The following is a 14506-nucleotide window of genomic DNA, read 5'->3' on the forward strand; positions in this document are numbered from 1 at the left end:
GAGCCCCCGAGGCATCCCTTAATGGGACTTTTAAATATGAGGACTTATGTCCTACTGTTCTGTGAAATTTTTTCTTTTATAATTTTTCTTTTTCCTGTTTCTTAATTTTATCTTTCTATTAATCAGATATTAGAACAACTGGAGTGATGTTTTGTCTTTTTTCTCATCTCTTATATATGTTTGTCTTTTAAATTTTACTTTCTATGAGATTTCCTCTGTATTTTACTTTCTAACCCAGAAGATAAATTTATTATTATTATTATTATTGATATTTCAGGTATCCATAGTTTTAAGTGTTTCTAAATACTATCCTACTCTTATCTGACTTAAGCTATTACAAATTATTGTATTCTTAGAATGATTTGAGAACCATGGCATTAATAAAGCAAAACTTGTACCTTCTTGTTACAGTTCTGTTTTCATTCTCTGTATTTTTTCCTACTTCTACTCTTTTCCTTTTAGTTTATCTCCATGTTTCTTATTCATATTTTAAGATGTTTATTTCCTCACTTACATATAAGGCAGCAGGCAGACAGGTTGTGAGCTCTGTGTATGCAGGTAGAACAGATCAAAAGAGGCTGTTCACACCAGTGGTGAGGAGAGAGTAAACAGGCCATTATGTTTTGAGATTCCCTAAATGCCAGAGGTGTCAACTTCCATAATAGTTCCCTTAGCTTTTCCCAAATAGTTTGTTCTGTTTCTTTAGAGTAGATTTATCCCTCCTTCCATTTGTTGGTGCCTGACTGCCTGGCACTTTTGTACACAGTTAGTGGGGATATGTTGAAAGTTGACTGTCATGTCTCTAGACTCTTGCTTTTTCTCCCTATACTTAGGCTTTGGCCTCTTCAGCTCTTGAGTTTCTCCAGGGCTCTATAGACAGACCAACTTTTCTCTGTGTATATTCTCAGGTCTGCTTCTTCCACACTGCTTCACCGGTCACTACTCTTTTATCTGCTTTTAGTCTTCCATAAATATTTGAAATCTGTTGTGCCCAAATGCCCCCACTTTCCATCTTGGTTAAAGAGTATTAATAACTTTATTATTTTTTCAGTATCATTTAATATATTCTTAGGAGTAAAGACATAAATGTACATGACCAGTCAACCATCCTGAACCAAAGTTTTCTGTCTTAATATCATTACTCTCTAAAGCCACAATTTAGTTAGAAACTAATATCATATTTTCCTATTCTTTTAATTCCCATTTCTATTATCCAGTTCTGACTCTTGCTGTATCACACTTAGGGTGTTACAGTAACTACTTAACGAGTCATTCTAACTTGATTTTCTATAAAACATAAATTATGTCACTTTCCTGCTCAAAAGGAAAGGCTCTTTAGTGGTCTCTATTGACTGCAAAACAAAACCTAAAATTTTGCTAGCATTGAAATTTCCTATTAATCTGTTCCCTGAGCACTTATCAGATTGCTGATATGCCACTTATCAGATTGCTTTTTCCTCCTAGAATGTTCCTACTTCCCATCTCTATAGCTGGAAGTCTTTTTCTTCTTTTTCCTTGATTTACCAAAGCTAACCTCCCTAGGTTACTACCTAAGATGCTACCACTTTCTGGAAGATTTCATTTATTTTTTATTCTGTCCCCATGCCTTTCTCCCAACTCCCCAAATTCTGGACTCTCCCAGAACACTGGCTAAGCCTCTTTTAGAGCATCTGTTACCAAAGGCATTTTGAGCTTCCTGAGGGCAAAGACCTGCCTTATTTGCCCTGTTTCTCTATAACCAACCAGAGTGACTGGCATATAATAAGAGTTCAGAAATTATTACTTGAATGTACTTGGAGGGGAAATAGAAGTTAAATGCACAGGCATGCTTGTGTGTTTTGTGTACACACACACACACACACACACACAGCATGGATGTTGGATTAAACACAGCACTAAAGGGATCTTGTTCACTATCACTCATCTTTTCTTTTTGCAAGCCAGAAGTAGGTTATATGGTTTTCTGTCCCAATGCCTTACAGTATTCTTTCAGCTACCCAAGGTTTAAATCAAAGTTTGTGGCCACTCACAGTTTTAAGCCAGGGCCTTTAAGATGAAGAAAGGAGAATTTGGGTTCTAGTTAAAAGTCTCTTGAGTGGGGTGCCAAGAGGGGAAGGAGACTTTCTTGTTTTACCACTTTTCTCCCTCGACTTTTCTAGGTATGATCCTGTTGTGAGGCCTGGTGGCCTGGAGCCAGGAGAGGGGTTAGCAAATATTTCCCTCCGTGTTCCTGAGGGATTCCTGACAGAGCCCATCAGAGCTGCCTTTTATCACCGCTAAACACTTTAGTGCATCTGTCATGGCTTTCAGACATCATGTTCCTGGCTAGATTAATCCTGCCTGCCTTCACACTCAGGATGTGGGACACAGGGAGGGAGGTGGGGAGAAGGGGGGGGGGAAATAAAGTGAGAGGAGAAGAAACTTTGAAAGTACCAAGTGACAGACCTAGGAAGAAAAAAATTAATTCACAAAAATAGAGGGAAATACAGTTTTGACAAATTAAAGCTAAAGATCTGAAAAGAGAACAAAGGACTGAAAAAAAGGGAGGGTAAACTCAAAGTTCCAGAATGTGAGGGATATTCAGTATTAGAGCAGAGACTCATGCTGCAGGCTAGTGCTGTCAGAGGTGGTTTATTATTTTTAGAAGATTATAAAGCAGATTGATCACTCACTGATTCATTCATTCACTCGGTGCACATTTAGTGAGGACCTATTTTGTGTGCACCCCATGCTAACACACACTTGGAGTTCTTGTATACTTGGTTCTGCCATAAGCTTTCTCTAAGACGTAGAGAAGGAAATGGAATACATCAGAACCTCAGTATTACTTCTGTAAAACTTGTAGCCAAATCAAACGTCTTAGAAAAGCACGTTAGCATTCCTTTTGTAATAGACATTTTAGAAAGAAAAGCACTGCTGGCTTGGCACACAATGAACTACAGTTATTATGGTGCCTGTGCATCTTAATGCCATAAAGAGCCTCCCCATCTGGACTAGCTGCCACTTCAATCTCTTCCAGTGCTGCGGTTCTGGGACACAGAGACACAAGATCTCCGTTACTCTGACTGAGCATCTTGAGGACAGAGACTGAATCTAGTTCATATCTATTTCCTTTTTTGCACGTTGAACCTGATGCTTAGTAGATACTCAGTTAATTCTGTTGATTGCTTGAAAGGGATCAGGAAAGGCATCAGATAATCCATAAACATGAGTTAGGCCTTGAAGCTTTAATGTACAGGCTGTGTTTACCGTACCAAAAGTACTCAATAAAGGAAGCTTTAGTAAGTTTATGGAGAGGAAAAGAAGAGCAAAGCACAGGGACTGAGAAATAAAGTGTATGCTGAATTCAAGGAACAGGCAGTTTATATATGGCTAGACCAGTATCTCCAAACTCTGTGTTTATAAGAATTGCTGGAGGAGTTAGTTTTAACATACTGAGTCCTGAGGTCTCTACACTCAGAAATTTCTGATTTAGTGGCCCTGAGGTCCGACAAGGATATCTGTATTTTAAACAAATACCATCAGCTTATTTCTTACAGGTAGTCTGTAAGCCACATTTTGAGAAGCACAAGCCTAGAGATTTGGGAGGGGTGGGGAGAAGGTGGGAGTGGCAAGAGTGTGTGGAAAGATGAGACCAGGGTTGGTTCAGAAGAGTTTGGACTCCATCCAGGAAGGGAGCCCTCCAGGGTTTCTAAGCAGGGGAGTGACAGGGCCAGGTCTGTGATGGAAATCAACTGTTCTTACTAAAGCTCAGGGCATTTTCTCTTTGCTTCTGCTCCATTAGATATCATTGCTTCAAGGGCCCTGAACAAATAATGTTCCATTAAAGCCTCCAGGTTTTGTAGGACCCAGAGTTCCAGTTACCAGTGGAATGTGAAGTTCACAGGCCCCGTTCAGGCTTGCAAGGAGAGGATTAATTAGGTAAAAAGGCAGTTGCACACATAAGTGGGTGCCCACACCCCAGTCTGGCCTGGTGTTTTGGTGCACTCATTCAGGCATACAATACCCTTTTCAGTTCTGTGCGCCACCTCTTGAAACAAGTTAAAAAGCGAGTTCCATGTGAGATGCCCAAGTGCTCTGTTTTACACAGACTAATGATCAACAGCCTTCTGTTTTTATGGTCCTGGCAACCAGACTGGGCTCACTGCTAAAGAAGCTATAGAAAAGAATTGTTACATCTCACATCTGATTACATAGCTAAGTGCTGAAAAAAATATGTTTTAGGTTTTTTAAAAAAAGTGACCACTTTACAAAAATTACCTGTTTCTAAAAATTTGTGCCTTGTGGGGTTTTTTTATATTTAAAAAATGCCATATGTTTCATTGTGTTGGGACAGTGAAATTAAAATTAATATTTGTAAAGTGTTTTACCCTTTGAGAAGTATTTTCACCTGTAATATCTTTATTGACTCTCAAAATAATTTAACTATGAACTTACTTAGATTTCCTCAGTTTTTCCACTACTATATTTTTCTGTTATAGAACTTAATTTGGTGTCCCATCTTACATTCAGTTGTCATGTCTCATTGGCTCTCAGTCTGTAACATTTCCTTTTTTCTTGATCTTGACACTTTTGAAGAGTATTCGTTATTTTGTAGATTGTCTCTCAATTTCAGTTTGTCTGATGCTTTCCATTTTGGGGCAAGAATAGCACAGAAGTGATATGTTTTTCTCAATGTATCATACTAGGGGGACATAGTATTAATATATCTTATTATTAGTGATGTCAACATGAATCACTTTGTTGAGGTGGTATCTACTCTCTTTGTTCAAAGTAAAGGCAGTTAAAAGTTTTGTGATTAATATCTTGGGGTGATATTTTGAGACTATGAAAATACCTTTTGCCCACTGATTGTAGCACCCTAAAGAATATTAATGTGATGTTCTAATAAAGATTTTCTGTTTTCCTAACTCCTTCTCATTTATTATTTGGAATTATTCTATAATGAGGAGTTTCTGCTTTTATTCTATTTTATTCATTCATTCATTCAGTTACTTATATCAGTATGGATTCAGGTATACTTATTTTGGTCTATTGGTTATAATCCAATAAAACTGCTAGTTACTTTATTGCTGAAATTGTAGCCAGCTTTAGCTGCAGGTTGGCTTCTCTGCCCTTTCTGTATACTCCAGCCCTTTATTGAGTACTTCCTTCCTTTGTTGACAACAGAAGATATTCCTGGCTGATCTTGTATTTTTCCAAATGTCCTAGCCCTAGAATCAAATACTTTTTGAAGAATTTCTAATTCCTTTTACTGAAGAATGGTATATAGAAATCACAATTTGAGTGCTGGGTATGCACACTATTGCTGGAATGTCATTGCTTTTGGGCCCTCTCAGCAGATAGAGCTAGGAAATGTATGTGTGAATACAAGGAGTGTACTTGGTGCCTATACACATCTATGTTTATTTCTGTGTACTTTTCTCTGTATATATATTTTTAAAACCATGAGTTCATACTGCTACCTCTGACTCTTATTTAACACACAGCCTTCATTCTAATATTTCCCTTTTCCTTATTTGTAACTTCTTCCTCTGACTTTGAAAAGCCTGGCTTTCATTTCTACAATGAAATTTTACATTTCTACAATGTATTTATTTCTGCATACATTCTACATTTCCACAATGTGCTTATTTGTTCACCCTTACTATATACACAAAGTAGTTTCAGATTTGCTAATCCATATCCCTTTGAGAAATAAATTTACTGGGGCATCTGGGTGGCTCAGTCCGTTAAGCTTTTGCCTTTGGCTCGGGTCATGATCCCAAGGTCCTGGAATCGAGCCCCATTTCTGGCTCCCTGCTCAGCAGGGGAGCCTGCTTCTCCTTCTCCCTGCTCCATGGTTATGCTCTCTCTTGTCCCTCTCTCTTTCAAATAAATAAAATCTTTCTTTAAAAAAAGAAAAGAAATTTACTAAAATACCTTTTTTGTGTATTTGTTTTTCTTTTGGCCTTATAATATGTAGTCAAATACTGTTTTCCAGAGAAACTTGGGTTAGTTCTTCTACATTATCATTGTATTAGTTTGTTATATTTAGGTTCAGTTGTTACAATTTGTATTACATTGTAGAGCCTCCCTCACCATAACTGATTTGTAAAAAAATTTGTATACAGTAAAATTCTTTTTTGTGGAGTATAGTTTTATAAGTTTTAACAACTGCATGTTATGTATTTTTTTTAAAAAGATTTTATTTATTTGAGAGAGTGAGAGTGAGCATGAGTGGGGCTAGGGGCAGAGGGAGAGGGAGAAGCAGACTCCCCACTGAGCAGGGAGCCTGACTCAGGCTCTATCCCTGGACTCATGGATCATGACTTGAGCTGAAGACAGGTACTTAAACGACAGAGCCGCCCAGGCGCCCCCATGTTATGCACTTGTAAGTTGTTTTTCTGCGTCCATAAAACATTTTTTCTTGCTTTGTATATTTAAACATTTCTGTTTATTTTTCAGAATGCTGCATGGTAACTTTATGAATTGGTCATTCTTGACGGAGATAACTATCAGCATTTCTGTGTTTAATATCAAAGGCCCCAATCTGAGGGACCAAAACTGTCTGTACACAGCCACTGCTTCAAATTTGGTCAAATCGTTATTTTCTGTCACCTAAACCGCCTGTGCCTGCACGATCAGATTGTGCTGTCAAACCATATTAGCTCCTAAGACATCAAACAGCTAAGAAAGTGGGGAGAATTTGTGGGGCCAGAGCTGGGAGAGTAAGAAATACTATACAGTGGCATCTACAGTTTTTCCTCTCTTTAGAAAACATCTATCTACTGCCTATCTTATTCCAGAAGTTGTGCAAGGTATTAGGAATACAGTGGTAACTAGGGGTTTCAAGGGGATCACATCAGTTGAGGAAAATTGAAAATACACCACAGTGTAAATGACATCTCCTATGGTTGAGAAACATGACAGCATAAAATGGTTAATTACCAAACAATGCAGTAGGTACTATAATAAGGGTAAACACCAAGTGATATATGAGCCCTTGGATAATCACCTATTTTATTGCGCTGGGCAAAGAAGACCAGAGGAGCTAACAATTGAGCTAAGTTTTGCAGGACAAATAGGAATTTGGTGCAATAGGCAGTGAAGGTGCTCCAGCAAGGGCCTAGAGACATGATCCTGGAACATTCTGAAGAAGTTGAGTAAAGTAAGGGAGGGAACAAGGTCAGGGGAACAAGGTCAGGGGTGGGGAATGGTAGGAGACAGACCACATTGAGGAGATACTTGCTCAGGACTGGAGTGAAAGGTTTAATGCACTTTGCTTACGAGTTTGATTTCATCCTAAAAGTGGTGAGGTGCAGGTGGAGGGAAAGCTATGGCATCATCAAACTTGACTTTTCTAAAGACGTCTCCATTGGTAATATGAAAAACAGACCAGTGATGGAGGCAGATGGGAGGCAAGACAATTAATAAAGAGGTTTTTGCAATCTTCCACATAAAAAAATGATAAGGGTCTGGACTAAGGCAATTACAGAGTAACAAATGCAATTAATGAATTCTGAGTTTGGTATATTCAGGCAACTTCATGGGTGTGTGTTACACAGAGACTTGCCCTCAGGTCCCACACTTGGTTTTAATCTCTGGGGCTACTATCTTGACATTTTTCTCTTTGAATTTGTATTTTGTAAGGGAAGTTCAACTGGGCAGTAGAACATGCACTGGAGTTCTGGAGTCTCAGCTCACATGTCATCCTGCCTCCCACTGCCTACCCGGGATAGGGGCTCAGCTGTCTACTCCCTTGACTCCTAGTGCCCTGGCTTTCCCCACCCGATACTTGCTCCATGGCTTCAGTCACCCTCTGCCTCTGATAGGGGCCTAGGCGTAAGTGGGGAGGGTTGGTGTAGGGCATGTAACCCATTGCATCTCAGGGAAGGATGAGGCAGTGGCTTCCTACCCCCCTCCCCCCAAGCCTGGCAGTTTCACAGTGCTCTCAGGAGACATCTGGGCAGGGGCCTATAGCTCATCTCCTAGGGTATCTTGGTATGCACTTTACAGCCCGTTAGGGGTTGGCCATCTGCTATGGGTATAAGAAAGGGAGATTGACTTCCCCATTCCTTTTGTGTGTGTGTGTGTGTGTGTGTGTGTGTGTGTGTGTGTGTGTGTGTGTGTTTTGTTTCTGTTTTGGTTTTTAACGTTCTTAGTTTATTAATCCTCTCATGAAAAATCTGCACAATCACTGAAAATAAAGCTACTGCAGAATCTTTACTCTTTCTGTTGTTCAATCTCCAACTCACTTTTTGCAAGCACCAACATTGGCTTTTTCAGTCTCCTTGACTTTCTTCATTCTATTCTTGCATTCCTTGCGCTGTTTCCTTGATGTCTTTTCTTCTCATACAGGCCATGTCTTGCAAGTCTATGTTTGGGTTCATTTTTATTTGCATAATCCAAGGAATCGTAAATCATGCCAAAGGCAGTTGTCTTGCCACCACCAAAATGGATTCTGAATCCAAATACAAATATGACATCTGGTGTGGTCTTGTACATTTTGTCTAGTTTTCCCCCAAATTCTGTCTTAGGTACTATTGCCTTCCCAGGATGAAGAACATCAATGACGATCTGTTTCTGCTGAAGTAGTCAGTCATGAACTTCCTGGTCCAGATAGTTACTGTGTCATTCATGATGGCGGCCGAGCTTCAAGCAGCTGGGGAGGAAAAGGGCTGACTTCCCCATTTCTGACTGGGACCCTGCATTTTTATTTTGTACTTAGACTCTGCAAAATATGTAGCCTACTCTGTTGTGTTGGCTGATGGCAGAGAAGGGTGAATGGAATTATTCCAACTCATCATCCAGGAAGACTGTGTCTTTTCTTGTCCTGTCATAGGAGGAATAAGACATTCTACAGTCGAATCTCAGGAGAGGGAGGGTGTAAAGCAGAGACTGGATGAGGAATGAATCCTGTTGCTGTAAGCTTTCTGGGAGAAACTCAAGCCCTTTCTTTATGGGGCCAACTGGGCACAATCCTGACTCTTAATGGTTGTGGCCAGACATTCAGGGGCTTAGCCACACAGACACAATAACGTACAAATCATTTCAAAACACAACTACCCACAAATCAGTGTGCAAGTAAAACTGGCAAAATCTGAATAAGGTTGATGATTGTGTCAAACTCGATTAAGATATTAAGACATCTTTGATTAAGATACACTACTATAATTAGGCTAGATACTGTGCTATATTTAGGGGAAAACTAGGTGAAGGGTATACAGGAACTCTGTATTATTTCCTACAACTCATGGGAATCTATAATTATCTCAAAATAAAAATTAAAACAAAATACAGCTGAAAGTCAGTCATATGCTGTCCTTTCAGATACACCATTAGCATCCAAATGCAGAATACCATATGGTGGCCATCCGACTTTGTTTCTAAGACAAATCAGTCAATAGTTGCTTTAGGCAAGGATCTGGTTTTGGTATTCAAACTATAATTCTACCCCAGGTGCAGTATTGGTTATTAGTATCCTTTCAGCTTTCCAGACGACATAGATTGACTAGGCTTCAACTGCTGTGACAGAGATACTTGATTCATTAACTCTTCATTCATTCATCCATCTGATATATTTATACTTTGGATACCCAATATGTGCTAAGTGTCATGCTAAGCACTGAGGGTACAAAGTTGAAATGAATTGCCTTTCCACTTGGGGGTATTCCAGCTGAGGGAAGTCAGATGGACTCACAATCACAACTATACTGCCCATTATGGATGCTGTGATAAAGGACGGGAGAGGGTTCAACTCCAGTGCAATGGGCAGACAACTGGAGTTGGGGAGGGAGAATTCAGCGAGTGTTCCTAGAGGAGGTGATGCTAGCGGGAAGTCTTAAAGAATAAATAAGAGTTTGAGTCAGAGGGACAGAAATTGGTCAGGTTGGGAAGCACGAGAAAGTATGACCTCTTGAGGGAGAGAAAAGAGATGTAGAGCATAAGGTGCAGGTCGGTGAGCCACTGGGGAGCCGGGCTGGAGAGGTGGGCTGGTTCACAGCAGGGAGCACTTGTCCCCTATGTCAAAGGAGCTGGGAACCACTAAAGAACTTTAAGGCAGTGAGTAATGTGACATCCTGTCTATATCTGTCCTGAATAATAAAGACAAGGTTTATGAGTTTTTTTGGTTTGGTTTGGTGTTTTGTTTCTTTTAAAGAAACGAGGAAGTCAGTAGGGTGGACTATGATTAATTTTTGTCCTTCTTTATTCCAGGCAGAGGTTCATAGGTAAGGCACTTGTCAAATTGGGCCCATCGAACCTCAGATGATTTCATTTCCTAGTTGATGAACCAATAGAAGGCAAAGAAGATGAAACTGGTATCTGAATCTGAGTGGGACAGGTAGTAGGGAGCCCCAGTATCTCTGTCTTCCTCTCAACTCCTTTTCCTTTCTTGGGCTTCCACTGTAAGGGCTGTTCTAAAGAAATGGGACGGGTGACATAGGCTGGGACATAGTTGGTTTTCTGTCACTATGGCCCAAAGTCCCAGTGAATCCCCGGTACCTCATAAGAGGGAAAGAAAAGAATACAGTGAGAGCACAACCAGGTAGCACATTACCTCTCTAAACTTGCAACAGCAGTTTGGCTTTTGATTCTGTCCTGCCTGGGCTCTGGAACCTTGATTATTCCCCTCCATAGAAGCACCCCATCACCAAACCCCCTTACAGGACGTGTGAGAAACTCCTTCCCTGTTAATGGCCGACTGAACAAATTTAACAGAGGCTGTTTGGTATCAAAGCTCTGAAGTCCAGTTTTCTTTGAGTTTTGGCTTTCATCTGGAGTCTCTTGCCTGCTGCCCTGGGCTGCCGTCAGCTGCACAATATCTAACAGCTGGAGGATCCAAGTTTCTCAGCCTAACACGTGAGAGGGTGGGGGTGGGGAGGAGAGCAAACAGAGAGAGTTGTAGAAGGTAGAGGTTTCACGTGGGACTAAATGGGGCCTGTGCTTGCTTCAGAGAATCTGATATCTTGGGAAAAATGGAGTCTCTTAGAACTCAGTGTCAACAAATTCTATTTGTCTGGGACTTAAGGAGTGTGCAAAATCAAGCATGCAGCACGGGTCACAAAAATGGCCTTGCATTGTCCTGTTTTCCATTTCTCTGTCCTTGATTCACCTCTGACTCAGACTCTTACTACTATAACTGCCATTTATAATGTGCCTACCAAAGGTTATGTTTTTAAAAGTGCAATGGGCATTGCCTGACCTCTCAAAACAGGTGCTAGCCATAAACAACTGGTATGATTGTATCAGATAACCCAGTAACAATCGTATAATGAGAGAGATACTTCAGATATATTTCCAGTTTTCACAGATGAAGGAACTGGGATTCAGAATGTCTAAGCTTGCTGGCTTGTTTAAAGACTGTATCCAAACCCAGATTTGCTTTGCTGCACAATTTCCCCTTTTATTTAATGTCATCCACCCCCTTAGAGTACCCATATCCATTAGGCAGCCTCAGGGGGCTCAGAAGACTGATCCCTTAAAGTCAGCAGAACACCCGGCGCATAGGAATGCCCAAGTTGGCAGCACTGGACTAGGGAAGTCAATCCCAGCCAGCTCAACTTGTATGGGGAGTAGATGGCATTGTACCAGGCTCACCTGTAATCCTGCCCAAACCATGCAATTTAGGGTTTAATTACATGCTGTCTTGCATTGTTTACTAATTGTTGCAGAGGTCAATCTTATACTTTCATTCATCATTCAGTCATCAAATATTTTGGAGCAACTGTGCACACTTCTCCGACAGCCCTTGTGATACTCAGCATTGAAAGGTAGGCCAACTCAGGTAACTAGTAAATGGCCCACTAACAAGCAAATGAGAGCTAATTTTCCTAGTAACAAATTAATTTTTGTATTTATTTTGAAAATGAGCATATTCCCTTCATTACTAAAAGCTTTATACATTCAATAGCTAGAATTTGAAACCAGCAAGCTGGATACAATATTTTATTTCTAGCACCTCTGATCAAGATAAAAATCTTTATCCAAACATTAGCTTTGAGAATAGGAATGTATACAAAAGCCAATTTGCTAACTACTGTTGATACTATGAATTTTAGTATCTAGTCTTTAATCTTAACTCCTACATCAGCGCTCCATTCTCTTAAGGTATACAGTCCTTAGACTTTTCTATCAATTACAGTGTATAAAATACCTTAGTTCCTTGAATTAACTTGGATGCCTTTAAAAAAATCAGCCATTCAGAAGCCCAGAAAAGATCTTTAATGACTTGACAAAATTTAAGTATCTTCTTTTTTTTTAAAAAAATTTTTTATTCATTTATGATAGTCACAGAGAGAGAGCGAGAGAGAGAGGCAGAGAGAGAAGCAGGCTCCATGCACCGGGAGCCTGATGTGGGATTCGATCCCGGGTCTCCAGGATCACGCCCTGGGCCAAAGGCAGGCGCCAAACCGCTGCGCCACCCAGGGATCCCTAAGTATCTTCTGAATATGCTTTTCTTACCCCATAAGTAGCCTATATACCTCCTGAAATAGTTATAGGAAATGTTACACTGGAAAAACCTCAGGTTTAGGCGTTGGTACCACCACTTAGTTGTTGGGGGAACTTAGGCAAGTTACTTAATTTTTCATATCTGTATACTGGAACTGGAGTTGATCAAACCTACAATGAAGGGTTGTTGCGGGGATTCAAGACTGAGTGTACACGTAGAACTGAGTACAGAGGCTGTGAGAGTAGATGCTCAGTAAATGTTACCTTATTTCTCAAGGGGTTATTGGAAAGGTTACATAAGATCATGAATATAACTGAGCTCACATAGCAAGCAATTGTTGTTCAGCTTTTCCCACTTGAGCGTTGTCTCCAGTGTAGTGAATATTTGGCAGTTGTTTTCTTTATCTGGTTAGTGCAGTCATCCAAACTGGATAATTCAATCAAGTCTCCACTTGGGGCCTTGTGCTTGATGATCTCATTGTTGTTGAGATCTGAGAGATGAAAATGTACATTGGAGCCACTAGAGGACAATTTTGCAATACCAGCCAAAAGCCTTTAAAATGTTATATCTGTTGATCCAAAGCTCCTACTCATAGGAATTCACCCTTAGGAAATAATCAGAATTGTAAATAAAGATTTATGACAACATGTTTAGTTAACTCTGATGCATTATCATAATTAAAATGGAAACAATCTAAATATATGACAATAGGATAATGGTTGAATAAATAACAATGTCTCTCTTTGATGGAATAGTACACAGCTGTTAAAGGCAAATTTTGGAGAAGATTTAATTATATCAGAACGTTAAATTTAAAAAGTAGGATAACAACTTCTATATACAATAAACACAATTTTGTAAAATACAAAAGTACAGATAAATCAACAATAAAACTGGCCCCTGCTTAAATTACCAAATGCATAAGAAAAAAAGTACAAAATATTGAATAAAGGTATCTGGTCATGTTGTCCTTTTAAATATCTTCCAGTTCTGATCAATTAGAATCATATACTCAGTGTAGACAAAGTATGTATTTGTACTGATGAGAAAAAAAAAACAACAACAATGACAAGAGGAAAATGATCAGGAAAAATACCTCAATGGGTTAACAGTGTTATCCGGGGGTAAGTGGGTCTAAAATGATTTTCCCCTTCTTTATGCTTTTCTGTATTTTCTAAATTTTTTTCAATAAATATAGTATATACTCAGGTAGACAGATTTATTTTAAAAGAGGGAAAATTAGTACCTATTTCTCTGTGTACATTTTAGTAATTTTTCTCAGTACAATCCTCTCCAGATATGCTTCACAATGAAGGAGTTCTCTTGTTTATGCTGTAATGGGTAGTGTGTCTGCAGCACCTGAGGGACACCCCTCTTTTCACTTCACTCACTGGGATTCCTTCCAGTTCACTCTATATAGTGACTTATGTAGACCTATATACAGTCCCTGCCTGCTCCTTCCCAATGTAATAAATGTCATGATCACTTTCATGCTAAATGCTCCCTCCTTCATGGAGGCAAGAAAGCCCCCAGGAAAGCAAGATGCCAAAGGGAAATCACCATGAACAGAGTGGAGAGTAGCAGAAAGCACCTTACTGCAAGCTTTGACTCTGTTTTGAGATGGCTGGGAGCTAGTGTTGGGTGGGGAGGGTTAGGATAGAGAAACTAACAGAGAGAGAAGGGAGGAACTAGACAAGGATTGCTCCAAGCAAAGGGGGAGAATTCAGAGATAACAGTGTTCTTACTGAAGTAATAATAACAAACATAATTGTTAATACAAAGAGCCATAAAAACAATAAACACTTCTGGGGTGCCAACACTATGCTTGATGCTGTTGCAGAATTAAACCCTCTAAATTAAGCTGTGATCTGCATTCTGTCTAAACTCTGTGGGCAAGATGAGCAGCCACATGAACAGACTCGGATGGAGGGAAGTATAAGGCCATGGGCCTTTACCCTGGCTACATAGCGTTGGTAGGGGACTGTGATCTTTGTTTTCTGCTTGTGCTCTGACTTGTTGACTCGGAGCCTGGAGCAAAGATTCAAAAATAAGAATGGAGGGAATGGAGAGTCC

The 14506-nt window shown here is 39.8% G+C and overlaps 1 protein-coding gene across 9 annotated transcripts in view; it reads left to right on the plus strand.

Moving 5' to 3' along the window:
- BOC (BOC cell adhesion associated, oncogene regulated) overlaps positions 1 to 14506 on the plus strand; it is a 121493-nt gene that overhangs the window by 33028 nt on the left and 73959 nt on the right. The window lies entirely within an intron of this gene.

This window comes from Canis lupus, chromosome 33 (assembly GCF_003254725.2).
Source record: "Canis lupus dingo isolate Sandy chromosome 33, ASM325472v2, whole genome shotgun sequence".
Taxonomy (NCBI): Eukaryota; Metazoa; Chordata; class Mammalia; order Carnivora; family Canidae; genus Canis; species Canis lupus.